Source organism: Trachypithecus francoisi, unplaced genomic scaffold (genome assembly GCF_009764315.1).
Source record: "Trachypithecus francoisi isolate TF-2019V2 unplaced genomic scaffold, Tfra_2.0 Lachesis_group7, whole genome shotgun sequence".
Taxonomy (NCBI): Eukaryota; Metazoa; Chordata; class Mammalia; order Primates; family Cercopithecidae; genus Trachypithecus; species Trachypithecus francoisi.
The window spans coordinates 96,518,174-96,536,049 of record NW_022681472.1 but is presented as its reverse complement, the minus strand read 5'-3'; the positions used below and the strand labels follow the sequence as shown (position 1 = coordinate 96,536,049).

Here is a 17,876-nt window from a genome sequence, read left to right as displayed (position 1 = left end):
GTCATCCAAGGCCAGTACTGTCCTCACCAACCCCCAACTGTGGCCATGTGGGGCAGCTGGAGTGGGGGGTGCTGGCCCAGAGGAGGCAGAGGCGTGCCCAGCAAGGTGGTGGAACTGGGAGTGCTGCCAGGGCTGCTTCCTTCCTGGGTCCGGATGCCCAAGAAACAGTGGGTATCGCCATGGCCACCAGCATTCTTGACACTTACCAGGCACCAGGCACAATTCTGGAACCTTCCCCCAGCCCCTAGCTCTCTGGCGCTGTTCAGAGAGAGACTGTGGCTTACTAGGGACACAGCGTTCCACAAGGCAGAGGGGTCCAGAAAGGAGACGGCTGGGGGACGGGGCTGTGCGTGCAGAAAAACCCCACTGACCCAAGGAGCAACCTTCAGGGCGGCTTTCAGGCAAGCAGGCACCACAGCGAGCGAGCCGCCATTCCCAGGGCTGCGAGTCGGCACCCACGTGGTCACGCACCTAGAGCTGAGGAGCAAGGGGTCAGGGCTCAGGTGTCCTGCTCAGCCCAAGCCCGGCTGCGGGCGTCCCTTCCAGGCTTATGTGGCCCAGCAGTCCCTGAATGGCCTTGCTCCTCTGGGACCCCCCACCCATGCTCACAAGTCATCCAGGGCCAGGGACTCTGGACTCCACTCCTCCAGGGGCTGTGGGTCCTCCTGCTCCATCTTAGGGGTTGCCCAAAGCCCCAGAGACTACCTGCCGGCTCCCACTCCTGCCCCTCAAGCAAGCTCTGCACGTGGCCTGGGGTATGACACCCCTCTGCCCTTGGTCCCACACTGTACTGTGAAGATCCTTCCAGGCCAGGGCCGCAAGGAGGCGGGGGGCAGCGGGAAGGGGTGCTCAGGCGAGGGGGAATGGCCTGGGCAAAGGTGAGGCCGAGCGCCGCCTCGCTGGGGCCAGTCAAGGGCCTTCCATGCAGCTTCCCGGCCCCCTCCCCCCGCCAGTGTTCCCTGCCCCTCCTCCTCCAGTGTTCCCTGTCCTTTGGGCCTTCAGCTTCCCCGTCAGTGCCCCCCAACCTGGCTCCATTCCTGGTTGTCACTCTAATTCATGCTGAAGAGTGAATGGCTGACACTCGAGGATTGCTGTGCTCAAAGAGGCAGGGCTTGCAATTTTTCTGGAACAATCCCTCTCTTCAGAGGAGGGCTCTCTAAGGCGGGTGAGCCAGGTCCCCCTCTTTGTCCCCATGTCTGAAATCCCGTCATTCAACTTGGGTTCCCTGGCCTCAGAGGCTTCTCAGACTGCAAGAGGCCAGGAGGGGAAGGACCTCCTGGCCGAAGCAGGCACGTCCACTACCACTCCTGCTGGAGAGCACGGGCCGCCTGTTTTCTGTGGCCAGGGACACAGGCTTGGGGCCCATCCTCAGACCTCTGAGAACTGCCTGCCAGCTCCCCATGCAGAACCCTTGATAGGCAAGCCTCAATTTCTCCACACCCTACTCCTCTTTCTTCTCTCCTCAGCCTTATAGCTGGAGGGCAGGGGGCTGAGGGAGGGGCGCACCCCAATGCCCTGGACTGTCCCACAGCTTCCCCAGCCGCTTGCTTTCTCCTTCTGATGGCTGGCTCCTTCCCACTTCAGCCTCCTTTGTGCCCTCCTCTGAGCCCCAGGAGCTTCAAAAGTCAGACCAAGACTGTCCTTGGTCCCACAGGAGCAGAGGTGAGATCTGTGCGTGCCCCCTCTCCACACTTTCCTGGGGACAGAGCGTGAGAGTTTTGTGCCCCCTCCCCACGATCCCCCTTTCCGGATTTTCAAAACACCCCAGTGACGTGAAATGGTGTGTGTATTTATATCCGACATCAACAATCTCCTTCACGAGATGTCCTTGTCCGGAATTAAAGCTGTTTATTCTATTCTTGCCCACGACTCTGCTCCTGTGCTGGTGGGGGGCATGGAGCTGGCGGAGGGTGTGGAGCAGGGTGGCGGCCCTACACACGCTCCAACTCCGTGTCCTGCGGACCAGCAGCGCTCCACAGGGAGGCAGTGGCCGTGGTTGCATGGTTCTGTCATCCCTGCTGGGAGGCAGATTTAGGAGCCTTGAGCTCCCCCCAGCTCTGATGGGCAGTGGATGGAGGGGGCACAAGTGGCCGACTTGCCAGCAGGGTATGGGCACAGCAGCTTGGGTGGGGGTTGGCATGGACCAGCAGAACAAGGGGCCTCCATCCCTGATCCCAATCCTGCCTACCCAGGGCAAGGACATGGAGGTGGGTGAGGCAGCCAGGCCACCCACAGCCACTGAGTCTCCTATCATATCAGCAGAGATATGGCCTAGAAGGAGAGGGAGCAGATGGGTCGGCTGATCCGATACCCCAGGGAGAGGGAGGACTGGCCTTCTTGTGGGCCTACTAAGTGGCGCTGAGTGGCCCTTTCTCTGAACCTGGGAAGGTGGGATGACCACCTCCATTCCTAGAGGAGAAACTTAGGCTTTGGGGGTGGCCAGGGAGGGGGCTCAAACCAGGGCCCCTGGGTGACCAGTTCTTGGTCTCTGGTCTGGTGCAGCGGAGCTCCGGGTGGGGAGGCGCTGTCTGGGGGCTCATCACTCCCACAGTCTGGCACCCGCGGCGGCCGGAGGCGTCTGGAGGTAAATATTAGGGTCTGTTTAGATTAAGCTCCATTAATAGCAGGAAATGTCGCCTGGGTGCCTGCCCCAGCTTCCTGGGGGCCTGAAGGCATGGGGCGGGGTGGGGGTGCACTGTCTGAGCTGGACACCCCTCTGTGTGCCCTATTGGAGCTGGACACCCCGTATCTCCACCCCTCCACGCCCTGCTTAGCGGCTCCGATTCCAGCCTCCCTGCCTCTTCACGCACAGCCCTTCCTCTCTCCTTCAGGGCCTCCGCAGCCCAGAGCTCTGTGTTCCCCACCCCATCCTCTCTTGGGGTAAGGCCTCATGGGATGAGAGGGGACCCACGGGGCCACATTTGCCTACCCTCCGGAGCTGTGCCCCCACCTGAAGGGGTCTGTGCGCCCAATTTACAGAGGAGAAAACCGAGGCTCAGAGATATCATGGGACCCACCCAACGTTCCCAGGCGCCACCTCAAAAAGGAGCTGGAATTCCCCTCCCAGCCCTGCCTGACACTAGGGTCAAGGCCACCCCTACCTCCTGACCCCCATCAGGAGTCACAGAAAGCTGTGGGCCAGGGAGAGGGGCAGTCAAGCTCAGCATCTGCAGAAGGTCTCTGACTGTGGAGGGGCGGGCCCAGGTGCAGGAGGGAGCGGAGGGATGAGTAGGAAAGGCGGGAGGGGAGAGAGGGGCCCAGGGGAGGGGCTGCGGTTGGAGGGCCAGGACAGGCCTGGGGAAGTGGCTCCGCCCATGAGACCACAGTCTCCTGCTCCCAGGCCTGTCCCCTGCCATTCCCTACCCCTGGATGGTCCCTCACCCCATGTCCTCGGACCACCTGCTCTGTGACTCCTGGCCCTCGCCCCACTGGCCCAGCAGCCTGTGCTTATCCCTAGCCAGGGCCTTCCGCTTGTCATGTCCCACCCCCTCCTCTGTCCCTGCTCTTCCTGGGGACGCCTCTTGAAGCTGATTCCTCCCCACCCCCACCCCACCCCCACCCTAGGACAAGCCACAAGGCCGAGCCTTGCCCTCCAGACTGGACCCTGCCCCACCTTTCCTCGGCCTCACTGATCCCTCAAGGACTCAGCACGGATGACCCCTTCACCGCCCCTCGGCACGTTCTGGGCCTCCAGGTGTGTCTGCCTAACCCTCCCCTGCAGCACCTCCCCGGAACTCAGCTGGAGCTGAGGCCAGGCCCCCTGCAGAGCCCTGGGGAGTCCTGTGCTCTTGTGGCACAGCTGCGGGGGTGCTCAGATCCTACCCCCATGTGGCCAGCCCCAGGGAGAACAGTCAAGTGTTGGGCACAGGACGGGGTCACCCAGGAGGGCTCCAGTGAGGAAGAGGTACTCAACGTCCTTCCCTCCCGGTCATCTCTTTGCCCACCTGGGCCAGAGGGGACTTCTTCCAGATGGCTCCCAGCTGGGCCTCTCACGGAGGGTGTGGTGCTGGGAGCGCCAAGTGACGCGAAGATCTGGACAGGCCAGCAGGGCCAGAGGTGTCGTACCCCCATTTTACAGATGAGCTCACCTGCTGCGACCACACACCCTGCTGCCCAGTCCAGCTCGGCCCCTGATTCGCTGATTCCAGGTTGCCTCTGAGCCTGGGCTTTGCCCCTGTAGGTGGGAGCCTAACACCAAACTGCAGGTACCCCTCGCACCTGCCCAAGGGAGGCAGTGGAGGCCTGGCAGCTCGGGGGTCCCCCTGAGACCTCAGCCATGTCCCTGCCCCTCTCTGGGCCTCAGTTTTCCCATCTGTAATCCAGAGCTTAGAACAAGTGGATCCCTAGCCCTGGTGTGCGAGGCACCCACCCAGTGCCTCTGGCCCCTGCCCACCTCCACTGCTGCCCCAGCCCTCAGCACAGCCTCTGCCTATCATGCCTGCGTGGGGACGCCCTCACAAGCTGACGCCAAGGGCTGCCGTGGGAAAAGCTCTCTGTGTTTGTAAACGAGCCCCAGGCTCTCTGTCTGTCCTCCTACAGCCCCCCAGCTTCCCAGGGCACCAGCGTGGGAGTCCTGGGCAGAGAGGGGAACTCCCCCGCACCACACCACAACCCAGGCAGGCCTTGGGACGCTCTGTGCTGAGACGGAGTGGAGGTGGGGCGTGAACCTGGGTGGGAGGAGTGGGCCAGGTGGGCTGTCACCTGTCCTGCACTGGAACGTCGGGGACCCGGGTGCCTCCCTGGCGTGTCACAGCATCGAGGGCCCTGGGTGTCCAGTGTGCTGTCTGCCCACCCAGTGAGAGCTGCCCTTTGAGCTACCACTTCACCGCAAGGACCAGCCAAGAAACGCCGCGTCATCCATGTGCTGACTATTTCGATGACGTTGTAGCATCACTGGGTTTTGGGGAATCCTGGGTGTTTTACATACAGGGAGTTCACAGGCATCTTCAGCCACCAAGGGTCCCCAGGGGAACAGGCACTGACCATTTGAACCTGGTGTGTCTGGGCGGGGCTCCCAGGGGACTGGGAGGGCTGGGGCCACCACTCTCCTAGTACCTGCCCCATTGCCCATGAGAGTCCCACCCCCTTCCAAATGCATTGCACATTTTACAAACTATTCTGCTTGGAAACTCAGCAAACGAGCTACCTGTGCCGGGAGGGGGGCAGCACGAGGGCCCAACACATCCGGGCCAGCCCCTGTGTACTGCAGGCATCCAGGTGGTACCAGTGACCTCGGGTCAGGGTTCTCCATTCACCCCCACGAGCACCCCTCCTAGTGGCCTGGTGAGGTTGCAGGGTTGAGGTCCAGGAGTCCAAATCCCCCACCTCAACCATCCTTTTCAGAACAAAGCCATGGAAGGGTTCGGGGGAGCTCCCAGAACCCTAACTCAGGAGATCACAGAGAGGCTGCCAGAGCCCAACCCAGAGCAGGCCCTCCAGAATATAGCCCAGGTAACAGAATGGCCCGGTCGCCGGGCCCCTGAATCACACTAGCCCCTGAGCAAGTGATGCGTCTTTCCTGAGCCTCAGTTTCCTCTATGCCAAGGGGAGATTACGGACACGCTCTGCCTTAAGGCAAGGTTGCGATAAGTAAATGAGTGCGTGTGGATCTGTGTGTAGGCGTGTGTTGTGTATGCCTGTGTGTCTGTGTGCCTACCTGTACGCAGGCATTCATGTGTACATGCAGGAATGTGTGTGTGTGCATGTGTGTGTCTCAGTCTCCTATCCGTTGCTATATCCACATGAACAGAACACTGCAAACTGGGATAATTCCTAATGAACAGAAATTAATTGGCTCAACAAATTCCGGAGGCTGGGAAGTCCAAGATGGAGGGGCCCCAACTCCTGAAGGCGAGACAGACAGAGAGACAGAGACAGAGAGCGTGCCAAACTTGTCCGTTCCTGAGCAACCCACTCCCAGGATAATGAACCATTCCCTGCTTTTACCTTTTGTTGCTTTGGGGGAAAAAGAACCATTCCTGAGATAACGCATTAATCCATTCATGAGGGTGGTGCCCCCATGACTCAAACACCTCCCAAAGGCCCCTCATTCCAACACTGTCACACTGGTGATTGAGTTTCTGACACGCGAACCTGGGGGACCTGTGGGAACTGTAGCAGGGTGTATGTGTGAGTGTGTGTGTACGTGTACGTATGTACAGTCATGCGTCACTTACTGGCAAGATACATGCTGAGAAATGCATCATTAGACCATTTCCTCACGAGGTGAACATTACAGACTGTCCTTACACCAACCCAGATGGAATGGCCTCCAGCAGCCCTTGGCTGTACACTACAGCCTCTGCTCCTGGGCTGCAAACCTGTACCGCATGTTACTGTGCTGAATCCTGTAGGCAACGGTAACGCGGTGGTTGGCATGTGTGCATCTAAACAATCTAAACATGGCCGGGCACGGTGGCTCAAGCCTGTAATCCCAGCACTTTGGGAGGCCGAGACGGGTGGATCACGAGGTCAGGAGATCAAGACCATCCTGGCTAACACGGTGAAACCCCGTCTCCACTAAAAAATACAAAAAACTAGCCGGGCGAGGTGGCGGGCGCCTGTAGTCCCAGCTACTCGGGAGGCTGAGTCAGGAGAATGGCGTAAACCGGGAGGCGGAGCTTGCAGTGAGCTGAGATCCGGCCACTGCACTCCAGCCTGGGCCACAGAGCGAGACTCTGTCTCAAAAAAAAAAAAAAAAAAAAAATCTAAACATAGAAAAGGTAACCCATTGTGCCATAGTGTTAAGACTGCTAGGACATCATTGGGCAACAGCAATTTTTCAGCTATTTAGAATCTGATGGGACCACTGTCATACAGGCAGCCCATCACTGACTGAAACGTTATGTGGAGCATGGTTGTATATGTGTCATGTATCTGTGTGTATGTTCGTGAATCTGTATGTGAGTCTGTGTGTATATTGTGTATGTATGTGCATATATATGTATGTGTATAGGCATGTGAGTCTGTATGTTTGTGAGTCTGTGTATGTATTGTATATGTGATGTGCATATGTACGTGTGTATGTACATGAGTCGTGTGTATGTGTGTGCATGTGTGTGTATGTGTTTGTATGTATATGTATATGTGTGTATATTTGTGTGTGAGTCTGTATATGTGTGTGTACATGCATTTGTGTTTGCGAGTCTGTGTGTGTATGTGCCTATGTATGTGTATATGTGCATGAGTCTGTGTGTGTCTGTGTGTGAGTCTGTGTGTGTGTATGTGAGTCTGTGTGTGTGTATGTTAGTCTGTATGTGTGTATATGTGTTGTGGGGAAAAGAAAGAGAGATCAAACTGTTACTGTGTCTATATAGAAAGCAGTAGACATAAGAGACTCCATTTTGTTCTGTATTTGAGATGCTGTTAATCTGTGACCCGACCCCCAACCTTGTCCTTGCAAGAGACATGTGCTGTGGTGACTCAAGGTTTAACGGATTTGGGGCTGTGCAGGGTGTGCTTTGTTAAACAAGTGCCTGAAGGCAGCTTGCTGGTTAAAAGTCATCACCATTCTCTTAATCTCAAGTACCCAGGGACACGTACACGGCCAAAGTTCGCGGGGACCTCTGCCTAGGAAAGCTAGGTATTGTGCAAGGTTTCTCCCCATGTGATAGACTGAAATATGGCCTCATGGGAAGGGAAAGACCTGATCGTCCCCCAGCCTGACACCGTGAAGGGTCTGTGCTGAGGAGGACCAGTGCAAGAGGAAAGAAGGCCTCCTGGCAGTTGAGATAGAGAAAAGCATCTATCTTCTGCCCGTCCCTGGGCAATGGAACATCTAGGTGTAAAACTTGATTGTATGTTCTGTTCACTGAGAAAGGAGAAAACCGCCTTAGGGCTGAAGGTGGGATGTGCTAGCGGCAATGCTGCTCTTTATGCACTAGAAAGGTTTATGGAGATGTTTGCATATGCATATAAAGGCACAGCACTTTTCCTTAAACTTATTCATATCACAGAGATCTTTATTCATATGTCTTACTGCACACTTACCTACGATGATCCTATTATCCTGCCACTTCCCTTTTTCTAAGATGGTAAAGATAATGATCAATAAATCCTGAGGGAACTCAGAGACCGGTACTGGCGTGGGTCCTCTGTATGCTGAGCGCAGGTCTCCTGGGCCCACTTTTTCTTTCTCTATACTTTGTTTCTGTGTCTCATTTCTTTTCTCAAGTCTCTCGTTCCACCTAACGAGAAACGCCCACAGATGTGGAGGGGCAGGCCACCCCTTCAATGTGTGAGTGTGTATGAGTCTGTGTGTATATGAGTGTGTGTGAGTCTGTGTGTGTATGTGAGTCTGTGTGTATATGTGAGTCTGTGTGTATGAGTGTGTATGTGTGTATATGTGAGTCTGTGTGTGTCTGTGTGTATGTGTCTGTGTGTATGTGAGTGTGTGTATGTGTGTGTGAGATGGTGTCTATGTGAGTCTGTGTGTGTGTCTGTGTGTATGTGAGTCTGTGTATGTGAGTCTGTATGTGTGTGTATGAGTCTGTATGTATGAGTCTGTGTGTATGTGTGTGTATGTGAGTCTGTGTGTATATGTGAGTCTGTGTGTGTGTGAGTGTGTATGTGTGTGTATATGTGTGTATGTGAGTCTGTGTGAGTCTGTGTATGTGAGTCTGTGTGTGTATGTGAGTCTGTGTGTGTGTGTATGTGTGTGTATGTGAGTCTGTGTGAGTCTGTGTGTGTATGTGAGTGTGTGTGTGTGCCCTCCCATGGTGTTTGGCACTCAATTAGTGATTGAACTGAGCTAATGAAAGGAGCAGGGCTGTCCTCTGGAAGTCCCCAGCATGTTCATTTGTTAATTCAATCAACAGTTTCTCTACCCACCCTGTGCCAGGTATAACTGAGTGTCTCACTCCCAACAGAACATTTGCCTCCCCACACACACTTAGTCTATGCACCATGATCACAGTGGCCGACCCCTCCACTGGGGCTCATTCCCCCGGGGCCAGCCCTATTTTTCTCTGGGCTTCCCCTGGAACTTGCACACACGTGGGGGTGGGCAAAGCTAAGTGGGCACATTCTGGGCCCCAGACCAGCCTGGGCAAGCCACTCCAGCTGGCCCCAGCCCCTCCGCGGATTCGCTGGGAATGCCCGCAGGAGGGAAGTGCCTGGGACATGTGACCACCAGGTGGCGCTGCTGGCCTGGGAGAGGCTGCAGAGGCACCGGGACCCTCTGACCTTCGTCTGCCACCTGTCTCTCAAGGAGTTGTCACCGGAGCTGGGCAATCCGGGAAGAATGCTTGGAGGATCTGTGACTTCCTGACCGGCCTGTGAGAGACTGCCCCTCCCTCTAGGTCTCTCTCCCCGCCTAGGGCAGGGCTTGTGCTCAGGGGGCACAGCTTGGAGAGAACATCTGCACTCCTCCTTACCTGAGTGACCTTGCAGCTTCCTTTGTCGTCCCAACTTGGGGACAAGTGAGGGCGTCTTCACCGTGTGCCTGCCCCATGCCAGCCTTGCAGATGGAGTCGGGTACAAGTGCCCTCCACCCTCCACGCACAGGCAGGCTAGCTCCTCCCTCCTCTGTACACCCGGACACGAGGGGTTCTTTTTTTTTTCTTTTTTTTTTTGAGACGGAGTCTCCCACTGTCACCCAGGCAGGAGGGCAGTGGTGCGATCTCAGCTCACTGCAACCTCTGCCTCCCAGGTTCAAGCGATTCTCCTGCCTCAGCCCCCCGAGTAGCTGGGACTACAGGTGCCCGCCACCATGCCCAGCTAACTTTTGTATCTTTAGCAGAGACAGGGTTTCCCCATGTTGGCCAGGATGGTCTTGACCTCGTGATCCGCCCGCCTCGGCCTCCCAAAGTGCTGGGATTACAGGCGTGAGCGACAGCGCCCGGCCTGGAGGGATTCTTACAATGCCTGCTCCCAAGCAGGAGGCTGAGGCGCAGCGAAGTGAGCCCTCCCTCTGCCCAGGACACACAGCTGGGGCGCAGAGCCCACTCCTCACCTTCGCCTTTTCTCCAGGTCCTGATGTGTGCTGCCTTGCAGAGAGAAACTGTTTTCCCTATTGTAGAAATGGGTGGGGAGCATGCAGGGAAACAGAAAATGCCTTGTCTGGAGTCACCCCAGCGAAGAGCAGTGGGGCTGGGGCTGGGCAGCTGTGTAGGGGTCAGGGGGCCGCTGGGGCGCTGCCTCTCCTTCTGGATGACAGGCTGCACTTGCAGGGACTTGGGGGGAGCCAAGAGTCCCCACAGCCATCCATGGTCCCCAGGTTAAAAACCTCATTCACCACCTGTGAGCCCAGAGAGGTCAGAGCCCTCCACCCTGAGTCACATAGCCTGGCAGCCGAGCCCACTGTGTGGGCAGGAGCGAGAAACCAGCCTGAAGGCTCGGATGTCCTGACAGGCAGTCCTGAGCATTGCTAACCAGATCACTGGCACCTGCCCCAAAGCCAGGTGGCAAGGGAGAGCGTGCTTTGGTGTGTGTCACTCGGCGGTCTCTGGCCCTTTGGGTCAGGCAGAGGGGACAGGCCCCACCTGTAGGGACAGAGGGAGACAGTGACAGTGTCCAGTAGACCCCTGGCCCGACAGCTGGGCCATGCCCCTGCCTGTGTATCCATCTGCCCACTGCGATTCAGCTGAGGGTGGCCTGGCCTGGCAGGTGGGCACAAGGCCCAGGCCCCAGATTTCTGGAGAGATCGGTGGGAGCTCCCGTCAGGGGGCCCAAGGAAGTGGGCAGTGTGGTCGCTGGGCCCTGAGACCCTCTGGGGAGCCCAGGCAGGGCCGGGCCGGGGGTCTTTCCATCCCACTCCAGCTCCCAGGCTCCGAGTCACCGGCCACCTGTCTCACTTCCTTCCTGTCCACCGGCCCGCAGGCTCCCTGCTGCCACCTGCTCCAGCGTTCACTCTGCCTCATCCATAGGCCTTCACTGGACTGGGGGAGGCTGGAAAGATGGAAACAACTCCAGAACCCCAGAACCTTGATTCTTTTTGTTTGTTTTTAGTTTTGAGGCAGGGTCTTGCTCTGTCGCCCAGGCTGAAGTGCAGTGGTGCAATCACAGCTTACTGCAGCCTTGACCTCCTGGGCTCAAGCGACCTGCTCACCTCAGCCACCCTCACCCCAATGCCCATAGCTGGGACTACAGGCACATGGAACCATGGTCAGATCTCTTTTATATATATATACTTTTAGTAGAGATGGGGTCTCAACATGTTGTTCAGGTTGGTCTCCAATTCCTGGGCTCAAGGGATCCTCCTTCCTCAGCCTCCTAAAGTGCTATAATTAAAAGCATGAGCCACTGTGCTGGGCTGATTCTTTAAACCAGGATTTGAAATCCTTTCTTCGTATCTTGCCCCTGCAGTAGCTAATAGTTCTAGAACCTTCTATCCATTTACTTCCCTCTTCCCCTGTGGCATGACCCCCACAAGTCTTTCACAGAGTAAGCCTCAGGCCACAGTGCTTTCCAAGGACCCCTCTAAGGGGACAAGTTGGGGGCCAGCCTGAGGGAAGGGGCTCCCGCTGTGTCTGTGTGGGAGTCCTTGGGAGACGATGCTGGCCTCCCAGGGTGGGTGCTGGGCCTCGGGGAAAGGTGGAGATGCCACACCTGCCAGCCAGCCCAGGGGTCCGTGGGGCCACGGGTGCAGGGGAAGCAGAGGCTGGGTGGTCAAATACTACACTGCCCACACCAGGGCCCACCTGAGCCCATGCTAGGTACATTGTTTGTGGGGCTGGGACCAAATCCCAGGTCCAGCCCTTGACTGTTGTGTGACCTTGGAGCAGGTGAGTTCACCTCTGTAAGCCTGTTTGCTCCTCAGTAAAACAGCCGTACTCATGCTCACTTCTTGGGTGGTTGAGATGAAATTGTGGGGAAGGGGCAAGGCACTCAACTTAGCAACACACACAGCCCATCTATCATCCAGTACGCATTTATTGAGCACCTACTATAAGCCTTGGCATGGAATCAGGATGAATGAGGGACACTCCCTGCCCTCAAGGAGCCCGCAGCTCTGATCCCGGGCAGTGAGGGCCTGTCGGAAATGTAAGCTGGGCTCAACTGCCTGCGAGAGAGGTGGGAAAGGCTTTCCAGAGGAAGTGACATTTAGCTGGGTTTTGAAGAACGAGTAGGAGTTTGCATCTGGAAGGGCATCTGCTGCAGCAGGAACTGTGGGGGCAGAAGTGGAGATGCAGCTGTGTCGTGGAAGCACAGGGGTCACAGGGCCTGGCTGGCTGGCAGAGGAACCTCAAGAAGGTCACCTCCCCTCTCTGGGCCACAGTTTCCCTATCTCTGAATGAGGATAAGCGTGCCCGCCTCCCAAATGGGGCGGCGGCTGTGGCAAGCGCGGGGTGAATGCTAATGTTCCCCATTTAATTTTCCATGTTCTGTTTTGAGGCCAGTCAGGGTTATTTCTGTCCACACTCAGCTATTTTCAGGCCCAGAGTCCTCCTTTCCCACAGAGGACAGCGCTGGGCCTACCCCAGCCCACTGCCTACTCCCAGGCCATGGTGGGAGGCCAGGGCAGGGGGCACCTGGAGAAGAAATGCAGACTCAGGATGGATCAGAGGCAGGGTGCGGCCCCAGCCACTCCAGGAAGCCCAGGGCTCCAAGGGCCCCATTTGGGGTCCCCGAGGCCGAGCAGCCCCGTTCCAACCCCCTTTTCCAGGTGAGGTGGGATGGAGGCTCCCATGTAGTCAGGGGAAGAGAGCAGAACATTCACCACATGTCCCAGAGACTGCCCCGCTGCTGCCCAGCCTGCCCAGGCAAGGCATCTTCCCATCCCCACAACCACAGTCCTGGTGGGCCCCACCCGGGCCCCTCCCTGGTCTCCCAGCTTCCCAGTTCCCACCATCACCCCCAAGGGGTTGACCCAGGGGTGTGACATCTGGGAAGACATGGGGTGGGGGTAGGGTGCTGCCTGACCTCCTACAAAACAAGTTGTCTTCCTGGTAGCCCTGGGCAGCTGGCCAAGGGATGGCCCACGGGGGCCCCGCCCTATAGCCAAGTTCCCTGCTGCTGGCCAAGAAGCTGGGGTGCTCTGGGCCGCCTCCCTCTCCCTTCTGCAAAGCCCCTGATCCCCACAACCTCTATCCCACCCTGAGAGCCTGCCAGGGGTCCTTCCTGGCCGTCCATGGGCTCGGCCTCCTTGTGGTGGGGCACAGGATTGGGTGGTAGGAAAGAACAGGGGTGGCTGGGGCTGGGGCACAAGGTGGGCAGGGAAGAGGCACAGAGTGGCAGGTGGGGAGGGAGGGGCACAGCTGGAGACGACAGTATGCGGAGGCTCCGGGCAAGCACATCTCATCTCCAGCCCGTTCTGAGCAATCCATCAGTGTGGCTGCCCCTGGAATGTGCAGGGGTGCCAAGGCAGGGTTGCAGAGACTGTTGCTGATATGCATCGTGGGGTGAGTCAGGGTGGGGGACATATATCCCCACTCAGAACTCTGAATCGTAGATCCCATGCGTCCTGACACCTTAGTCTGCTGACATCTAGAAACCCAGCATTTCAGAATCTTCAGGTCCAAGGGTTCTGAGAGCTTAGAATTGTAGGATTTGTGAATTCTAGAAACACAGGCAGGAAGATCATCTGTAGGGTGTCTCCTCTGCTCATGCAGCCTGGAGGAACCTCTCGGTGATCCCTGGTGGACCCCTCCCCAGCACCCAGCCCAAGAACCAGCCTCAACCACCTCCCTTCCCAGCCCAGCCTCACCTGTTGCCCAACCTGCAATACCTCCTCCCATCCCCGTCCTCAGACAGCCCATCCCTCCTGCAAGGTCCAGTCTGAAGCCGCCACCTCCCCCAGGAGGCCCAACCGTCCTCCTCAGCCCAGCCTGACTCTCAGGATCAGGCTCACCCTGGGGAGGCTGAAGCCACCAAGTCATGGTGCCAGTCCCGAGGGGAGGGCAGGCCTAGAGCAGGGGGAGGTGTGGTGAGAACACAGCCTCGGCCCCACAAAGAGGAGTTCAAACCCCCTCTCCAGCCCAAATGGCCTGGGCAGTGCCCTTGCCCGTCTGCTTCAGTGGCCTCACCCGACTACTCACGATGGCTGCAGATGGAAACCGCCCACGTGTCCCTCAGCAGCTGAAAGGATGACTCCACAGTGGACGATTACTCGGGTGTAAAAAGGAGCAAAGCACGGGCACATGCGACAGTGGGGAGGGACCTGAAAGGCATCGTGCTAAGTGAAAGAAGCCAGACACAAAAGGCCACGTAGTGCACACGCCTCCGGAGACGTCCAGAACAGGCAGTCAGAGGCAGAACGCAGACACGCCGGCCAGGACTGGCTCCCTCGGGGGCTGCCAGGGGGGATCTGTTTCCTTGCCTTTTCCAGCCCCTGCGGGCCCCCTGGACTCCGTGGCTGTGGGGGCGGATGCCAAGGTCCTGGGGCAGGGCACGACCACCAGGACCCATTGGGAGTTGGCATCTGATTCCCTTCCACTGCCCTGGGTGCCCCCAGTGAGGAAGAGCAGACTCTCAGCAGCTCTGCCTGGAGTGGCCTGGCCCATCAGCCACGTGCCCCCTCAGCCTTCCTGCCACCATTCAGAGACAGCAGCAAACCCTCCTCCATCCCAGTGTGTGGGCCCAAAGCTGAGATCCCAGCCCAGGTCTCCCAGCTCACAGCGCTGCCCAGGGCCACCCTCCTGCTAGACGTCACCACATCAATGAGCATCTACCCTGTGCAAGGAAGAGGCCAGCGATGGGGTCCAGGTGAGGGGACAGCCAAGCCCACCAGGAAGTGGCCTTCCCTCACCTGCCCATTCTGGGCCAGGTCAGCTCCACCTGGAGCCCAAGCCCAGGCCCCTCCAGTGGCCTCTGCTGGCTGCAGCAGACTGGCCACCCTGGAGACCCTCCTGCGCCTGCCCCAAGACCCTCCATGCCACCCTGCCTCCAACTTCTGTCTTTTGCCCCCACCGTGCCTTCATGGCCCTGCAGGCCGCCCATACTCTGTAAATTCAGTCCACCTGGGCACCCCGTGAGACATCGGACCCATCACATCCTGTTCCCTCCTCTGCCCCCACCCCCCCACCCGATTGGCACTCCCTTAGGGCAGCTCCATCGGGTGATGTCCTCTCTGAGTCCCAGGGCCTGGCACTCAGCAGGCCCTGGGAACATCAACCAGGGGCCCTTGAAGCTGTGTCCCTGGACACAGTCCCTCTGCCCCAAGCCCTGGCACTCTCGGCCCAGGCTTGGCAAAAGTTCCTTGTCCTCCAAGGACTCGGCTGCACTAGCCACTCAAATAAATTGATGTTCCCATCTCTGCTGACTCATGGATGAGAACATAGGGACTCCTGCCAATGGTCACACGCACCCCCAGCCCCACCTGGGAATAGCCCTGCACCCTGTGGGGACAATGTCATGAGCCTGAGAGGCCACCAGCTTCCCCCACTCCGTCAGCACCAAGCTTTAGCCTGCTTGAGCTGTTGGGGGCCCCCTGCCTTGGCACTGTTCCTAATAGAGCCTAGGCTCTTGTTGGAGCCCTACTAAGAGGCAGGGACACCAGGCATCATCTTACAAATGAGGAAACCGAGGCTTGGGAAGGGGAGGAGATTGTGGGTCCCAGTTCCCTGCCTGCTGTAACACTGTAGGACTCAGAACCTGGCCAGTGCCCGGAGGGGGCTTCCTTGGCCAGAGCTGAGCCTCAGGCTGCTCCCACCCCATCTCTCCCCCAGTCCCATTGCATACGGAAACCAGAAAATCAATCCGAAGTCCCCCAGTCAAATGAACGGACCCTCCTCTTGGCCAAGGACATTCCAAAGTTAACCTGAAAAACGAGTTCAGGCTGTGCTGGGAAGCGGGAGCCAGATATACCCTGCTATCCCTCCTCCCTTTTGGAATTACTGGCAGAACAGTCTTTCAGTCTGATAAGAAACATCTACCATTGATTCTCTCTGAAGCCTGCTGCCTGCAGGCTTCATCTGCATGATGAAACCTTGGTCTGCACAACCCATTATCTTAACCCAGGCATTCCTATCTACTGACAATAACTCTTTCAACCAACTGCCAATCACAAAATCTTCTAATCTGCCTATGACCTGGAAGCATCCCCGCTTCCAGTGGTTCTGCCTTTCTAGGCGTCACCAATGTACAGCTCATGTGTATTGATTGATGCCTTGTGTCCCCCTAAAATGTATGAAACCTAGCTGTGGCCTGACCACCTTGAGCACATGGTCTCAGGGTCTCCTGGGGCTGTCATGGGCCACCGGCCATTCATCGTTGGCTCAGAATAAGTGTCTCAAATACTTTACGGAGTTTGACTTTTTGTGGATATATACCTCCAGGGAGGTCTCACTGCAGACTCACTGGGCCTCGGGGGCCTCAAGGACCAGTGTGGCCCCTCCTCTTGGAACAGACAGCAGAGGGAATCCCCCCAAGCCAAGAGGACTTGGGGACCCTGTGGCCCAAATGGGTCATATCACAGAATGGGAGACTGAGGCCCACACAGGGAATGGAGGAGAGTGAGGTGGAGCAAGGCCTTCCCCAGCCCTGGACGGCCCCTTAACCCTTTTGTTCCCCCTCGCTGCCAGGCTTGTGGCTGGGTGGGCCTGGGTCTGCAGCCCTACGGAGCCTGGAGGGACAGCTGTGTGAGCAGAAGGTGCCTTGTGGGCCAAGGCACAGAGGCATCAGGGCCTAGCTGCATTCAGCAGGAAGAAGGTCTGTGAGTGGAATGTGGGGGTGCAGCAGGGTAGGGGGCGGCCAGCCTGCAGCTCAGATGCTGCTCTGGGGCCTCAGCTATGACCACGCTCAGCCTCTGTGTCCTCCCCTGTAAAATGGGAGGAATCGCCTTCCACACAGGACTCAGGGCTGGATGAGGGCTGGGTGGCCACCTCCACCTGTCCTGGGGCAGCAGGAGCTGCAAAGTCAGGCTCAAGGCCTGGGGGAGGAACCCGGTGCTGGGTGCCCAGAGCCCAGACGAGATGGGTGTGGGGGAAGGAACCCGGCGCTGGGTGCCCAGAGCCCAGACGAGATGGGTGTGGGGGAAGGAACCCGGCGCTGGTTGCCCAGAGCCCAGACGAGATGGGTGTGGGGGAAGGACCCTGGCACTGGGTGCCCAGGGTCCACACGAGATGGATGTGGGGGGTGGGAACGTGGCACTGGGCACCCAGAGCCCACATGAAGTGGGTGTCAGAGGAAGGCAACCCCTCCCAGGCCACCCCAACCAGGACTCCGGGACTTTGCCCACAGGTTACCCTCTGGATCTTTTGGAACATTCTGCTGAATAAAAACTGGATTTAAAAAAAAGAGGCCAGGCACGGTGGCTCACGCTTGTAACTCCAGCACTTTGAGAGGCCAAGGTGGGCAGATCACTTGAGATCAGGAGTTCAAGAACAGCCTGACCAACATGGTGAAACCCTGTCTCTACTAAAAATACAAAAATTAGCCTGGCATGGTGGCGCATGCCTGTAATCCCAACTACTTAGGAGGCTGAGACAGGAGAATCACTTGAAACTGGGAGGCGGAGGTTGCAGTGAGCTGAGATCGCACCACTGCACTCCAGCCTGGGCAACAGAGAGAGACTGCATCTAAAAAGAAAAAGAAAAAAGGTATATTCTATGAAACTCTATTTGGGGTGTGCTCTCGTTTTTAACAAGTATTTAAGAAGTATGCTGGTGCAAGGTGTCTCTAAATGCTTCACAGTGTTATCTTTAGCAAACATTTTATCTGATGATCTTTTGAATGAGGAGCTCCTGAACGTTCGGCAGAGGAGGCAGAACAGAAGAGAGAGGGCAGGCAGGGGCGTCTCCCTTCTAATCAAGGTATGACTAAGGGTACAACCTTATTTCCAAACAGAACAGTGGACAAACCGGGAGAGGGAGAGTCTGGCGAGTTGAAACGATGCTATCAGTGCGCCTGACATGTCAATCACAGGGCTGGCCACCGTTCACAGCTCTGAGGCTGCTGGATCTTTCCTGCTTCTCACTTCTACTCTGCTCAGGCAAGCC

General features: G+C 57.4%; 1 long non-coding RNA gene across 1 annotated transcript; it reads right to left on the bottom strand.

Annotated features, from left to right (window-relative positions):
• Positions 1 to 353: 353 nt before the first annotated feature.
• Positions 354 to 4,049, bottom strand: LOC117079222. Its single transcript, XR_004435321.1, has 3 exons — positions 4,039 to 4,049; positions 3,614 to 3,618; positions 354 to 441 (listed from the first exon to the last, which is right to left on the bottom strand). It is a non-coding gene; the product is annotated as an uncharacterized LOC117079222 (long non-coding RNA).
• Between the last annotated feature and the right edge of the window lie 13,827 nt (positions 4,050 to 17,876).